This window comes from Harmonia axyridis, chromosome 4 (assembly GCF_914767665.1).
Source record: "Harmonia axyridis chromosome 4, icHarAxyr1.1, whole genome shotgun sequence".
Taxonomy (NCBI): Eukaryota; Metazoa; Arthropoda; class Insecta; order Coleoptera; family Coccinellidae; genus Harmonia; species Harmonia axyridis.
The window spans coordinates 22,368,367-22,385,820 of NC_059504.1; positions in this window are offsets into that span (position 1 = coordinate 22,368,367).

The window sequence follows — 17,454 nt, forward strand, 5'->3', positions numbered from 1 at the left end:
CTCCAGAAATAAATGAGTTATACAGACAAAAAAATATCGATTTTAAGTTTTTTCGATATATCTCGGGAACCATTGGAGATATTTCAGATATGTTCACACCAACACACTCATCCCTAAATAACGCAAGTTTCTTGTAATTCAAGCCACCCTGTATTTCCAACGGCTTAAGATATCCCTGTAGTGCTCCTCTAAATAGTTCAAACCCTGTATATCGTATCGAGATTTATCTTTACCAATTCTTATACTTTCATCCAATACATCCAGCCTTTTCATTTTCAAGACCAAAAAAACCGAAACCAGAATAGTTATTTATAATACAAGTGCAGAAGGCATTGATATTCTTCCACGAGTTCAAAATTCAAAAACGAGCCACGAAGTGGCGAGTTTTGGAATGAACGAGTGGTAGAATGAGAGTTCTGTACGAGTATTATACATTATTTTCTCTAATTCATTGCATTTTTATTGAAATTAACGAAATATTTCCATAAATATCATTTAGTGATTTTTGCATTGAAAAATGTTGGTTGGCACTACTGATTTCTTTAAGGCAAATTGATGAATTTACAGCTAAAGTCGTGGCGGAAAGTTCGGAGTACCAACGTATAATAATAAAATATAACCATGAAAACTGTGCGTTTCTGATATATTCTCGCACGATTTTGTTCTACAAGATGTGGAAGAATGAACGGAATAACCACAGAATTAGAGAAAAATCAATCTGTTTGATATAATGAAATTTGTAGAAACTGTCAAATATCGCCAATATCGCTGTATTCAGGTTTATTCCGGTGATCTAATCAATTTTTCATATAAGGTAGGCAGCTCCATAGGTTTCTAGATCGTTAATTTCAACTCGGCTCTTATATCCTCTACACTTTGAATAATTCCGAAAAATCATTATTGACGAATAAATAATTTATTTTTCGATATAGGTCGCATATTTTAAAATGTGCCTGAACCGGCACTGGATTACCCGGCATCTAGATCAAGTTTTCCCGATTATAAAATAACGAATACGTTCATTTTCACCGCCTCCATTCCCTAGACGTTCAATCGTATATCATCCAGTCTCATTACCTATGAGCCTTTGATATTGGAGATTTTTCCCAATATCTATCGAAGAAACAGCAATACCATCAGCATTTACATAGTGCAATAGCTTGCAAAGAACCCGGGTTCTGTCTGTAGGGGATTCAATCGAATGAGGTGGCTCTCCCAAGAGGTACATTGCAGGCCTTCCTCCAGACCTATGAATATCTGCTCACTTTCTTTAGTCGCAGCGGCTTCTCTTGAGGATATGGATTATTTCTTTGCTTTTCTCTCAGGGTGATATCGTTCAGGAAGGGTGTAAGTTCGAGGGCATGCAGAATTTCCTACATTTCAGATTACTTGAGATTTGAATATGAGAGAAATGGTGTAGGGAATGGGGATTTCTGCTAAATTTTCCAAATTTTGGTTATAAAGAAATGCCTTCTAGAGAATTTCCTGGATTCCATGCAAAAATTATTCGAATTCGTATTTGATTTTAAATTTGAAAAAATTTTATATTTTTATAAGTAGAAAGAATGAGCCAGTTTATTGTAGGTATTATCATATGCCCTGGAAATCCAACAACTAATTTTAAACATTTCTAATGTGCTGATTTGAAAAACGCAAACAGATTTTATTGTTTCCTATCAGCTCTGGATTTCGAGATACAGTTTAATTGATGTTAGTCCTGCTACAAGCCCAAAATGAAGAAATGAATATGACTTCAACAGCCAAATTTCTCATTCAAAATTAGAATCTTATCAACCAGATAGATACCTGGAATTATAACTGATTATATACCTACTGAAGAGATAAGGATCTGCTGCCTTTTCTCGCTAAGAAAAATAACCTTATATTCTGTAACAACATAAAAGACTCTTACTACCCTTAGCAAACTTGGGTTTGATAGAATACACACCAGACGATTGGTGCCTTTTTATTGACAGTTAAGAACGTAGTTTAAAATGTTTTTCAACATACCGGTACATAAAAATTATGATTTATTTCCTATTAATCAGTCTACTACCAGGAACCTTCATATTTGAATATCTGATCAAAATGTCATTTATTTTTTATCTGCGATGTGTATTGGATTTAAGAGATTTAAATAGGTTTATTTCCAGTATTTCGAGATTTGAAAGTCATAAAAAATATACAGGGTGTTTCCCAACTACCTACGCTACGAAACTTCAGAATGATTCGTTAGGTTGTGTTGGAAAAGAGATTCTATGAACATAATATATGCCCGAAGTTGCTTAGTTTTTTAGATACAGGGTGGTATTTACAAAATGTCATAAACATTCTTCGACCTATTTGGTTTAAATTGGGAACAGTAAGAAAACACTCATTTAGCTGGCGTCTCTGTGAACACCTCAGACAACAATATCGAGAGAAAAAAACCAAAAAAGAAAAATAAACAATTCAGACCTTATTAGAAATTGAATGACAATTATTCTATTTCCACTTTTAATTATTTAATATAACAATGGTTCCGCTACACAGTAGGTTCTTCAGATATTTTACATTTTTGAATAACTGTAAAAAACTGTAAAATACCTGAAGAAGCTTCTGTGTAACGAAACAATTGTTATATTAAATAATTAAAAGTGGAAATAGAATAACTGTCATTTCATTTCTTTTGAAATTAATTTCCATCAAGTGAAGACCGAATCAATTCATTATTTGAAATCAGATCATATTATTAAAAATCACTGTGCCAAATTCCTAGATTCAAATAAGTTTAATAATATTTATGATAATTTATAAGCAACATCGCACATATGTTTCTGAAATTACCTGTAAATACATACATGAATTAAATATACAAACCAAATTGAGAGATTCCTTGGCTTATTTAAAAAAAAGTTCTGTATACATGGGCCCGAAAATGTTTAGTTTTCGAGATACAGGATGTTTCTTGTAGTCCTACTTTTTTTTTACTTGATCGAATATTCATGAATCGTTTCTACATATCAGAAAAATAACCACTAAAACTAATAGTTAATTCATTCATCACAGCTTACTTAGTGGATTTTATTTTAATATGAATTTTCCTGCGAATTGCTGTAACATTGTGTGAAATATTTTTCTCGGCATTTGTAGCATATGGGTATCAAAAAACTAGAAGGTCTACAAGAAACCAAAAATTTCAGTATTAGAATGAAGTTTTTTTTTACATTTTTTAAAATAACAAGGGACAATTAAAAAAAGTTCTGGAGGAAAAGGCAGGCACTGTTCCAGAAAAAATAACGCCTTGTGGATTTGCAATCAAAATTGATACGTGATGAACAGCCTAGAATGAAAAGATATACGGGGTGATTCAAAAATTTGAACCGAGTTTTCTGGAGGTGATAGTACATTCCAGGAATGTAAATGGAATTCTAAGTATAGTTTGATGAATAAACTTATGGCGCAAAATGCAAATTGAGGGAGACATATTCTTCCAAAGTTGAGAAAATTTTAAAAAATTCTCCGCATAACTTCTTAAAGGTGAACGCATGAATGTATATTGTTGAAATAACTTTTTTTATTGTACTTCTACATTTCTGATATTGTTATAAAGGGTGTTTCATTTCGTTGTATTCGTTTTGGTGAAAAAATTGCATTCGATGGAGCGAAGCAAATTACATAAAAAAGATACTCATATTCAAATAAAAAATTTAAACGTTTTCGAAATATTTGAGTTTTTGTAGTCACATGATGTCAGAAGATTCATTCATGGCGAGATTCATCGATAACGATATTTTAGCAGGCCATAAACAATTTTGTTTTTAATTTTATAAATGATATAACTTTTCTGTGCCGTAGATAAACAATAAGTATATAGAAATAGGTCTACCCCAAAAAGGTTTGGATAAAAATGAAAGTTAGAAGGATATATCTCCCTTAATATGCATTTTGGGCCATAAGTTATTAATCAAACTTTACTTATTTTTCAATGTACTATCACCCCAGATATCTCGGACCACATTTCTGACTCACCCTGTATTTGCCAAATTTCAGTCGAATATCTTGTGAAATGCAGATGCTACGAGAATAATATTTGAAAAAATCAAACTTTAACCCCCTGTATCTCGAAAACAAAGCGTTTCCGGGCCCATATTTATGACTTTTTTTCTTAAAAGAATCCGGGAATGTCTTATTTTCATTTGTACCTCCATTTCAGGAGCACGCTGTATGGAAAACGAGATGAAATTAATTTCAATATTCGCTGACAAAACGACCAGCATTAAAATTTTAAGATTGCTAAGTCGGAAAGTAGAGATGAATGCGAATTTCAGCACCCTTCTAGAGACATTTATTTTCCAATTTCAGGGTGTCTAAGGTCGAGCAGTGGCCCCTATTATGAGATACCAGTTTGATATTTCCCGAGAAAACCTATCTCCCCAACACAGCGCCATAACGGCATAGCGCCTGTGTTTTATTCCCCTTAAAATGGTCATATACCGGTCGACCTCTAAAATTGCAGGAGGAGTTTCAATTCCTCCTCCTGAATAATTTGTAGACCGGGCTAATAAAGAAGCAAAGGAGAACTTTATTCCCTCTAACGGCAAAACATAAAAAATATAAGAGGGACACGTCTCAATGTGTAATAGGGCGGCAGTACGTTTTCCTTTCTGACATGGCTATTGCATTATTTTTATTTGGTCCTCCGAACTCTTTTCGTCCATAAAACGCCATGAGTTATTTATTATCGCGGATACATGACTTGATGTAGAACTCCAAAGAGAGATACATCCATAAATTTTATCATAGCCAAAGTTGATTCAAGGGGGTGGGTAAAACACGATTGCGAAATCTAGGAAATTACTTTCCCCATCTTCTTTTGAGGAAGAGAGAATTCTTTCTGTTATAAATGATATTGCTCTTGTTAGGTTGAAAATTAAAGCGTTTTCACATGTCAAGAAAATCGATTATTGATGTGAAAAAATGTTGAGCAATACTTATACAAGCCCGAAATCTTGTGACTTTGTTTTAATATATACGTATATCTCAAAAGTTTCGGCACAAATTTCAATTACACTCAGGTGCAAAAAAACGCAACAAGTTTATATTTGGTAAAATTCGAAGTCTCGTAGCTTTCTAATTTTTAGCTGAATTTTTAAAATTCTTTCAGTGAAGTGAACAATAGATAAAAGTAATATTTTCCACTTGCATATTCAATATTTTGTTAAATATTCGCTCATTAGTCATTAAACAGGGTCAATCAGAAGTTAGTTCTCACCTCCTGCCATATTGTGATCATTTCCATAGTAACATTCTCGGACGTTCGCCAAAAAATAAAAGTCAAACAATTTTATTATGAATTTGTTATTATTGAAAGGTTAAAATGCTTTATGGTTCATTGAAAAATGAACACAATTGGATTCAATGCCATCACCCAAAAAAATATTGAACATTTGAAGTGTAATAATAATCTTCCCCAATTCTTCAAATTTTATCAGATAATTTTTTATTTTCATCTCTAAAACTTGTTTATTTGAGGCAAGAATATTCTTCTATTCTATTGAAGCACTCGTGGTGTTACCTTTAATAATACTTCCTCATCGATAATACCTTGTTACTTTGAAACGTAAAAATTTTACTTTGAATTCGTCAATATTGACAGCTTAAAATGCATTAGTGAAAGTCACCCAAAAGAATATTGTTCATTTAAACTATTGAAAAAAATAGTTCATTTTCATCACTCTCACTTATTTATTTTAGGCAAAAACATTCGAACAAATCACTCGTCTCAACTGACTCGTGATTTTATCAATCGATTTGTTTTTATATTTTTGTCAAATACACAAGTTTTCGTGGAAAAGAAAAAATTATCGATGATATTTGAAGCACTCGTGGTATCACCTTTGGAACCAGTTCAAAATTTATTCAAGCAAACTTATTGAATTCAAGTGAAAAATGAAATCAAATCAATTTAACTATAATGTGGATGAACTGAAGAAACGTTCTTTTTTTAATTCAGATTACATATTTTTTTATGTACTGCCTGCATACAGAAAAAAATCATTCACACTTTCTTGGAATATCTTGTGTATTTCCAAATAATTTGAGAATGTAGCTCTAATGAAGTAGAAGGAGAATAGCTTTAATGAAGCGTAATAACCCTGTAGAAAAATAATTTAAAAATTTCAGCGCTTGAACCTAAAAGAGCGTCACGTCAGTAGTAGAACACCCTGTATATAAATTATATTATTTTAAATTTATAGATCGCAAACTCTGCAATATTGTTCTAGAGCCCAAGATAGCGGACAAACCCCCCTTCCACCAATTTTTTTTTTCTAGTTACGGCCTTGGTCCCCACCGCGCTCGGCACAGCTTGGCTTCACTATTCTAACGTGAACTGACAATTTCAGCGTGTTATGGGTGACTTTGCTGGAGTAGCAAATTAGTCACTACAAGTGTATAAATGATATAGTAAATGTAATTTGTGTACTTCCATGTTACTCAAAATAGCTCTCTGTATTATATTATATCGTTTTATTCATAACAAACATAACAGAAATTTATATTTTGTACAAGGTAGTTCACGTAAGGTGGTCACTGGATTTTGTGATTAATTCTTTGAGCAGTACTTGAAAAGTGACCCATCAGTATTATAGTATTTGTCATGGGCTATCCAAACATGTTATCGGAAAACTATCAAACACAAGCATGGAAAGTTTTGAAGGAAAACCCGTTTCCCCAAAAATTTTTTTTTGCTAATTCGACCGGTTTTCAGAATTAAATGGATTAGAGAGAATTTCTGACCTGACTTTTTTCCTCATTTGAACTTCATTTGAACATGAGCTTTCATGTTCAAATAACGTCTAATATCAGCATATTAATAATAAATACAAAATAACGTATTATACTTATTAGAAACATATTATACTCATCAAAATTAACCGTTCAAAAAATACGTTGAATATATCATTATAATCACTTTAGATTTTAAAACCAATATGATAACGTTGAAAATTCAACCAATAACGTAAATTTCAACGATACAAAACGTTGTATCATCGTTCGTGTGCCTATTGGGGCAATAAAACTATTGCTAAAGAATTAAGTGTGAACTGAATAGCAAGTTTGCGCTTATTAATAACAAGTGAAAATATATCCAAGAATCGACTGAATTAACTACAATATTGAAAAAAAAATAATAAGGTTAAAAAAAAAATTGAAAGGAAAATATAAAATTACAGATCAGAATAAACTCATAGAAACTCTGCAAGTTGTGGAATTCCGTTCGAAACTTCTCAGGATTTTATTTCCTCTCTCGGTAATCTAAACATTATCGACTCGAAAAAGCTCGAAGCAGACAGGGAGCTAGCTGGTTACTTATGGGGCAGAATAAATTACCTAAATCTTTCAATGGTTCTAAGCAACAGTTTCACCACCAACCCCTTTCGTTTCAAAACAACGAGCAGACAAAATCGATACATCCGCAAAGAACATGTAAGCGGAGGTAAATCACAAAACCGACATGTACGGAACCCCATAAGAACCACCTATTCATACCGTGTAACTACCACTTTTTGCTCATGAACCCCGGAATTTCGAGCCCTTATCGCGCCACTTAATCGACAAATGAAACGTTCGAAGGTTATTCGATTCCGATTGGAATAAAACGAAAAGTACCGACGGCGAAATACTGGGACATCTTGATAATTACAAGGGCGTAGATCTTTTTTTCTTGGGGGGAGGTTATCGAAAAAAAATTTTTGACGACATTGTTCACCCTTATCTATAATGTTAGAAAAAGAGGTTTGATAACGAAGTTTGAACCAAATTACCCGAAATATTTTTTTTATTACTAATTCGATTGTTCTTGTCTTATACTGGGTGTTCCTGAATTGGAGATACGAAGGAAAATGAGATATTCCTTGGATGATTTCAAAAATGAAATGGCCCATTAACATGAACCCGCAGGATTCATCGCAGGCGTTCGACAAGGTTTGACATAATGGCCTACTGTATAAATTGAAAAATCTTCTTCGTCGGCCATACTATTTAATTCTAAAATCATATCTCACCAATCGATATTTTGCTGTGAAACAGGGTGATCCTCTATCTGAACCAATTGAAATAAAAGCAGGAGTACCACAAGGAAGTATACTAGGACCACTGCTTTATCTCATATATACATACGACATTCCAGAGAATCAGAACACTACAACAACACTCACAACCCATGAAAATGCAGCTACAGCTTCTGAAAGGTTCCAAGAACATCTGAATGAACTGGAGAAATGGTATCGACAATGGCGTCTAACCATCAATGAAACTAAATCAGTCCAAGTAACTTTCACCAACAAAAGAAACATATGTCCACCCGTTAAAATAAATGGAAATCAAATCCCAGTTAAAACAGAAGCCAAATACCTAGGAATCCACGCCTCAACACATCCAAGCTAAAAAGGCGCAAATAAATATTAAATTCCGGCAAATGTACTGGCTAATAGGCAGAAAATCCAAGTTATCCCTCCAAAACAAGGTACTCATTTACAAAGCCATAATTAAACCAATATGGACATACGGTATTCAATTCTGGGGATGTTCCAAGGACTCAAATATCCAAATAATACAGAGATTGCAATCCAAAATACTTCGATCGTTAACAGATGCACCTTGGTACGTTTCCAATTTGACGATACATAATGATTTGAAAATCCAATTTATTAATGAGGAAATCAAAAAACGATCAATAAAATATAAACAAAATCTGGAAGGGCATGAAAACAGCATAATAGACCAACTAGCAGAAAACCCATTTAACAGAAGGAGACTACAGAAAACTTGGCCAATTGACTTCAATTGAAGTTCTGTGAATAAGAAGTTTCAAAATGTTTGATAACTTCTACATGTCATTTTAAATTCATCATATTTACTTAATACTTGTGTATAGTAGATTGTAAATTTCAATAAAGGATATAAAAAAAAACATGAACCCGCAAACGCTTTGTTTTCAAGATATAGGGTGTTTCTTGTAGTCTTACTTTTTTGTGATGCTTAACCAGTTTATCGAATCTTCATTAATCTTCTCTACATAGTTGGTAAATAAGTACCAAAACTTATAATTGATTTATTTATCAAAGCTACCTAACTGGATCTTTATAATAATTTTCATTTTCCTGAGAATTACTATAGAGAGCTGCTTGAATTTTTCTGTCGAAATCGATTGCAAATACGACAAAACTACAACAAATCAAAAAGTATAGTACTGAACCAGAGTTTATTATAAATATTTTCTAAACTACCAGTCGTTCACAAAATAATAATTCTGGAGAAAGAAGAGGGCACCCTTCCAGAAAAAAATCACCCTGTAGATTTGCATTCAAAATTAGGATATCACATGAAGAAAACTATAAATTGGAATATCTATGCCAATTCAAGTTGAATGTGCGAAGGAAAGGTGCTATGAGATGAAAAATTGAACTTTAACGCCTTTATCCTAAAAATAAAGCGTTTGCGGACTCATGTTATCGGACTTTTTTTCTCGAAATAATCCGAGAAATCTATCATTTTCATTTGTACCTCCAATTTAGGAAGACCCTATTGATATAGTCAAATCAAAACTGATGTCTTCAAAAATGAATTGCAATTTGAATGAAACACAATAAATTGTACAATACAGCCCAGCCAATTTTTCAATGCGAATAACTCAGTTTAGTTCTTTGATAACTACAGTATTGAAATTTTGTGACGAGAATGAACAAAAAACGAAAACTACGGGTAAGTGTATACCGATGACGCATGCAAAAATTACAGATGACAAATAAGGGGCGATGCCGAGAAAGCGGATAGATAAAGGGAAATAATAAACCTCGGACAAAAACGAGTTTCGTAGTGCAATAAAAGTACTCATATTGAAAGGGATTATAAACTAATAAACCGTAAAGGGTTCCAATTTTTGACTGATTTCAAAGGAAACTGAAATGATTGTTATTGGTTCATTTTATGGAGAAATTTTCGTTTTTCATTTTTGCGAGATTCCTGAAATTTTATATTTCAAAATTATTGCGGAGGGGGGGTTAATTACCCCCAGTACCCCCCCATTTCTACGCCCTTGAGTACCGACGGCAAAATACTGGGACATCTTGATAATTATTCATAAATCTATGAGACTAATGTGGCCCCCCCAGCATGCCACAATAAACATGCAATAAAAACTTGCAACGAGTGATTTTATTTCACGCGAAGCAGGCCGACGCCAGGTACGGCGCCACGACGGCTGCCGTTCGGCCGCCATATTCATGGTAATTCGAGTGCTTATTCCGGAATGACATTATAAAATTTTAACGTCGACGCGTCGGGGAAAACTGCTTTCCGTTCGTTTCCGGATGGAGAATTTGACGCGTTATATCCTAGATTTGAGGGGGGAGGGGTTGGTGTCCGGCTTGGCTACAACGGAAGCCGGAGGCTTTACGCGTCCATTTTTTATTTGTGGGATCCTGGTATTATATTTCGAATAGAACAAAAATAGTATTCGCTCAGTCTGTTTCGAGAGAGAATGATGGACGTTGGAGTTCCAAAAGGCGGGTCGGCTTGTCCTATGAGGCAGTGCCTCACCAAATAAATTACTAAATAGATTCTGTAAATCATTTAGGAAAACAGGGAGAGATGACGCACCTTTTGGAAAATGCGCCGGAAATCTATTGTTTTGAACTGATCGTGGTCCTAAAATCATAAATAATTCTTTGGTTATTAATCTTTTATATTATAACATCAACATGAAAAAAAAACTCAAACATTTTTCTAAAATTAAATAAAATACAAAATTTTGATTTTGGCAATCTCTCCTGCATCCATTGGGTTTGGGAAAAATTGCTCAAGCGGCTTACATAACATGCTTACTTTTTGGCGATTGTTTTATTCCCACAGGGCATACACTAGTTTATAAAAGATTTGCACGTGTCATAAAGCCACCTGCGTCACTCCACGTACTGAATCCATTTTCCAGCGCACCATTTTCTTCAGAGCAAGAACTTACTAAACGTTGTTTTACACGTTTTATTCTAGCAAGGTTCTTGAGTATGTTTTTTCTGATGTCTTTTGTGATGTTTTTCTAATAATTTTTTCTGACATTTATTCTTCTTACTTTCCTACTTTTCCCTCTCCAATCTTTTTTAATCTGCAATATGTCAAGCTTTGTGCAGACAAAAGCTCAGAATATTTATGTGCCCTTCTTTGTTCATACCTTCAGCTCGGTGTAGGATTTCACATATGCCTACTTATACGTTTCGTCCCTGACACACACACCGGACTCATCAGTATGATTTTGGTATATTTGTGTTTGCCGTGTCACAGACGCTTGGGGAATTTATTATTATCGGGAGCCGCCGGGACTCGAACCCGGCACCTTGTCGCATCTCGGTGAGTGAGTCTACACTCTTAACCTCTAGGCCACCGAGTGCTGTGTTTATTGTTGCTATGTGGAGCTTTATGAGAAGCCGCCACACATGGATAAATCATTGGCCTTTCGAATGCTCAGAGTGGGATTTCTTTTTGAAAATAGTGTAAAAAATCGGTATTTTGGATCAGAAAATGAATAACTATAATCCCAAACCCGCATCTGTTTATGTTACAAAAAATTTCGAAAGATAGAGTTAGCTTAGTGAATAAAGCTTTTATAATAACTCAACTTTAAACTAAATTCGTCAGAACGTTGACTTTTAGCGTATTAAAAAAAGTAAAAGTCCCAAATACATGGGGGTCAAATTGTTCAATGCTTTGCCAGCTTCACTGAAAAATTTGAAGGATGAGAAAATATTCAAGACCTCACTCTCTGAATTATTGTTGTCTAAATGTGTTTATAGTGTTGATGAATATATGCGGAAGATAAATTAGCTTAATTTAGGTTATTTTTTGTATTTGACATATCCTATACCTATAGTTGTTGCTGTTGTATATATAATTGATATTGTGTATATGATGTAATAATGGTCTAAAGGATAAATATATATTATTATTATTATTATTATTATTTCTAATTAATAGTGGATCAAACTAAACACCTTGCAATCTTTTTAGGTACTTATCAACTATATATCATCAAATATCTTGTAAGTATATCTCACTTTCAACATGATTTGTTTCGAACAGCAAGAGTAAACCGTCTGTTTGTACCTGTCTTGGGCAACCGGTGATGCGTGTAGCAAAAACGCGAATTATCGGATTGAGTTATCTCTCCCTGTTTTACCCTACGTATTAGGCCAATTGAGAAGTCCACGGTTGCATATACGTATACTGCAGACGCATAAGGCATAGCTGAACGATTCGGCTTTTCAACATTTATCCGACCAATAACAATTATACGTCTAAGGTTTTCTAAGGTTGGTCAAGCATAGGCAAGGGCCAGACGTAGTTTATGTTAGAACGTCTATATGCCAGTTTATAGAATGTAAATAAGGCGCAGTATAAAACCAACTTTTTTAATTGCTATTATATTTAAGTTAACATAATGACAAATTAAAATCCGCAAAAAATCACTATTTCCTAAATTTATTGTCACCTAGACCAATGTTATTTTCTACACAAAGTTGCAATTTGTGTGGTACTAACCTAACCTCTACTTCTTCTTTAGATTGTAATTTGGTTCTAAAACTGCTTTGATCTAAATAATTGTATTCATAACCTTCTGTCACTATATTCTCCATTGTTTATATCACTTTTGTAACATCTGAATACCTAATGCAAACTGCAGACGTGTAAGATCGAACCAGATCCAATTACGTCGCCAGTACGCTCTATTAGTGTGACGTCACACACCGCCATGTTTGGTTCTTCTGTCAGTGTTCGGAATCCAAACAAATAAATTGTCATTCAAATTAGTACGGTGTCGTTGAAGGAATCAGCTTATTTTCATGAATAAGAGTATTTGAGGAACGATTTCAGTATTAATTGATAGACAGAAGGAACGAGGTTAATACCAGTATACTGCTGATGCCAGCATTCTTCTTCGTACGGCAGCTTTGACCTTGGTTTTTTCTGGTGCTGAATACTGTTATTCTGTTTGGTTTAATAGTGCTCATGTTTATAAAAGGATGAAAAAGTAAACTATTAGATCTATATATTAACAATGTTTACCAGTACCTACTATCACATATACTTCCGCCCGTCACATACCTATTAGTAGACAGGTTGCAATCGAGAAAACCTGTGATGAATTTCATTTCTACTCGAACTTATTTCCAATTGTATCTTACTTCCCAGAAACTGATACTGCCATATCAGTCACGTAAATCCTTACGGATTGATACTTTCCTTCACTCCAATGAAAGTGACATAGTTGATCCTTCATAGAAAGTTCCAGGTTTCAATGATCCTAGGAAAATTTGGTGTACTTAGGACTGGTCATGCTCATTGCAATAGTATGCTCTTCAAATGGCATTTTATTGAAAGCACACTCTGTGAGTGCATCCAGTGTTATCAATCTTGAAGCAAAGTTGTCCAATGTATAAATTTCATTCTTCTTTAGAATGGGTTGCTAATTTTAAATCCATATAATGGAAACTATACCATTTAATACTCCCTTCTGATCTGATTCTTTTCTTTTTTATTTTCAGATTTAATTATAATATTTGCGTGGTCAACGTTAAGGATGGAAAAAATTATGATTGGATGAAATAGAAGCCTTTCAATATACGATATTCGTACATAAATATATTAGCTTATTCTGTGATCAAATATACAAACCAATCACTACACCTGTACGGGGAGACAGAGTTTTTGCTAGGCTCTTGTATCATACGTTGAAATGTGTATGATGCCTCGTTCACATTTTCTTTGCTTATACTGATATTTTTTTACACATGCTTTTAAGTTAAAAATTTTTCCCTATTTCAGTATCGCATTGAGTTCATTATAGTATTTAAAACAGTGCTGTAATGAATTCATTACAGCATTGTTTTCAGTTATATTTTTCGTTTAGTGGTTGTCTACACTGACATATCTGTGAAGAAAATTGCCAGATTGCGGAATGTGAATTTGAATCGTACGTTTCGAATTTTGAAATAATTTATAATTACACATTGAGTTCGTGAATTTTGTCTGACGAAATCGATTTAACATCCCCAGAATTAAGAGAAATTGCAAATTTCATTGAAATTTGATAGGATTGCAATCCTATCAAATTTCAACACACGTTAATTGCCAATATGCCAATATAATATAATTTGGATTTAGTGAAATGATTTGTAACATTATTTGCAATTCCTCTTAATTCTGGGGATGTTAAATCGATTTCGTCAGACAAAATTCACGAATTTAATGCGTAATTATAAATTATTTCAAAATTCGAAATGTACGATTCAAATTCACATTCCGTAATCTGGCAATTTTCGTTACAGTCACACCAACTGCCAAGATATAATATAAAAGTCACTAGTAGGTAAAATCTAAATTTTTCATTGAATTTCGACAATATTTCATAAAACTTGACTGAAATAGGGAAAAGATTGTCTAATACCCGTTGTAGAACGCAATTCCAACACTGATGCGTTCACTCCTTCGTCGCTTGTTTTCGAATTTCGCATACATGTTGGAATAGGAGCCCATTCTACAAGTGGTTTAAGAATATATTATGGTATTTCTCTTTCTCAAAAAATAACATATACTACAATATATTTTATAATATGAAATCTGATTTTTGTACCAAATTCCGAGTGACTATGAGACATATTTCCCTTCATGTGCCAGAAGAGGAACATTTTGGTTTACACAACCCTCCATAAAGCTCTGACGAGCCATGCAAATTGCACGAAATCAAATCCTGAAATGACGAGTATCTTCTACTCGGATTGAACTCACTCATTTGAATTTCGCAAATCGGAATTCCTATCTCGCGAGAGAACTTCCCGATCTAACCTAATGGCGACCAGCTTTTAGAACGTGCAACCCTTCTATCAAAATATGCCAGAGAAAAGATTTCTTCGCTGATCTTATCCCGTCTGAATATAAATGCCATCTAGGCCGAGTGCTTTCTTGAGATCCCTCCCTTAATTTACAAGTTAAAGTTGATGAAATAGTCCCTTGATCTAATTTCGGAGGGTGATTTGTAAATTGACGTGACCTCTACTCAAGTTCCATGTCCTCATGTATATTTCCATTAAAGAAAGTGTTCAGTATTCGGTAAGAGTGCCTGCTTCACAGCGGGGCCTGTTAGTTGTTCTATAAAAGAAAATCCTCCGGGGACGTGCCATGCTTCGTAGCACCCTTCTTTCGTATTCCCAGGAGGTTCACCCAGTGATACCTATATACTGCTCTTCTACATTACATGCCATCTCTTACAGCACCGTGAATTTAGTTGGTCAAGAAATATCGTCTAAACTGCCATAACCTACGAAATTAGAAGATGATAGCCACATTTCGAGGGTAAACCCTGAGATTCGAGCTCGTGCTATCTGTAAATTCGAGATGCCAGTGGCGTGACAATTACCCTTCCGGCAGTTGTTTACTTTAAAGAACATCATCTTTGATTTATACAAATCGGGTAATTCAGAGAATTTGATATGGAATATATCTCCTGGCGAGAGAAATCTTTTTCAGATTAATAGGAATGAAATAGAAAATTCAAGAATTATTAAATTATTCATAGTTTGGGATAAAAACACAACATTTTTCATATAAACATCTTCTAAAATACTGAATACTGAAGTTTCCTGTTCTTTATACTACTCATTCAAATTCTATAATTAGTGATCCTCCATCCTTGCCACACATAGCATATAGTCCATTCAGGAATTATTGATATCGAATGGGCCTGAACGTCCTATGGGGCTTTATTTCCGGTTACAACGAATTACTAAAAACTGCTCTAGTTTTATCATCGAAATAACTGGTAAATATTGTTTTCGTCATTTTTGTATCCCAAAACGCCCAAACTCAGAGGGAGGCATACAATCATGATTTCATGTAATATAATATAACATCACACCTTTTTGATTTCACATAACTCTTTCAATTAGTATTGGATGCATTTTGGTGTAAACTTTTTCTGGAAGTTATTTTATTTCCGAATTGAAAGAATAGAATTCGCCTACAAATTCTTCATCGTTAACCGTTCGAGACCTTTTCATTGGAACTAGGGATTCACGGCTTGGCTTGATTTTCGAGCTACTTGACTTGAAATCAAGTCAAGCTCAAGTCAAGTACCTAGTAGTTTTTCAATCTCTAGTCAAGTATTTATTTATAAGGTACTTTAAACATATCAAACTACTTGATTTTTAGCAGTTTTATTGTGTAGTGTCACATCAATAAAAAAATGATGAAATGAGAAGAAACCTCACAAAAAACACTTTTATTTATTAAACTTATTTTATAAAAAAACCGAAAATATTAACTTTTTTTGGAATAGAAACATAAATTAAATCACTATAAATCATAACAAAATAAAAAATGAAGTTTCTTAATATTGAGAAATATCCAGGCTTTGTTTGATTGCAAAATTCTCCATTCAGTATCGAAGACATTTGAGGCATCTTATAGGTTTGTCGCCTAACCTATTCCGGGTTTTGTAACTGTGAAAGCAGCTCTTGAAAATTTTCTTTCAACAGAAGTTGAAGATACTGGTGTTGATAAAAAATCCTTGGCCATTTTGGCCAAGTATAGAAAGATATTTCTGAAACTACCGAAATCTACCAATAGATTTCATAGAAATGTGAAAAAACTACTAATAAAGTCACACTGACAAATGCTTCAGTCTCTCGGCGCTCGAAGAAACCCCTTATTTAGTCTAAACGCGCAAAAGATTGCAGAAATATATGCTGTGCGACTCGTGCATTTCAAGCTCAATTAATATCAAGTAGTTTGATATCAAGTCAATCCATAAATATCTAAAATCAAGTCAAGTCAAGCTCAAGTATTAGTTTTTCACGAGCTTGATTTTCAAATCAAGTAGTTGGTTAAAATGTCAAGCTTATTGGCTTGATGAATCCCTAATTGGAACGGTAGTTCAGAAATGGAATTTAAGTGAAGAAGAAATTAACTTTATCTGTCGAGGGCTTTCGACTGTATGGCTCGCTTGATCCTTTTGGGGAAGTTGGGGGCTTACGGATACTCGGGTGACAATTGTGATTTGATATGTGCTTATTTGTCTGATAGATATCAGGCTGTTTATGTTTTAATGAGAAATGGTCAAGTTGGAGGAGGGTGGAACTTGGCGTCCCGCAATATTCAGTTCTGGGACCTCTCCTCTTTTTAATTTTCATCAATGATCTTCCACCTTATCTCAACGCCTTTAAGGTCACTCTATTTGCAGATGACACAACTGTCTCCTTGGCATCAGGGAGTATTCCTTCCCTCTTGGAGGATGATGAGGTGGCGCAGTCGGGTGCCCTCGATTGGTTCACCTCCAAAGGACTCGTTGTAAATGAGCAAAAAATGGTTAAGAGGCTTTTCACGCTACGTCACGTGAGTTTTGAGAATCTATTGGGGGTTGTA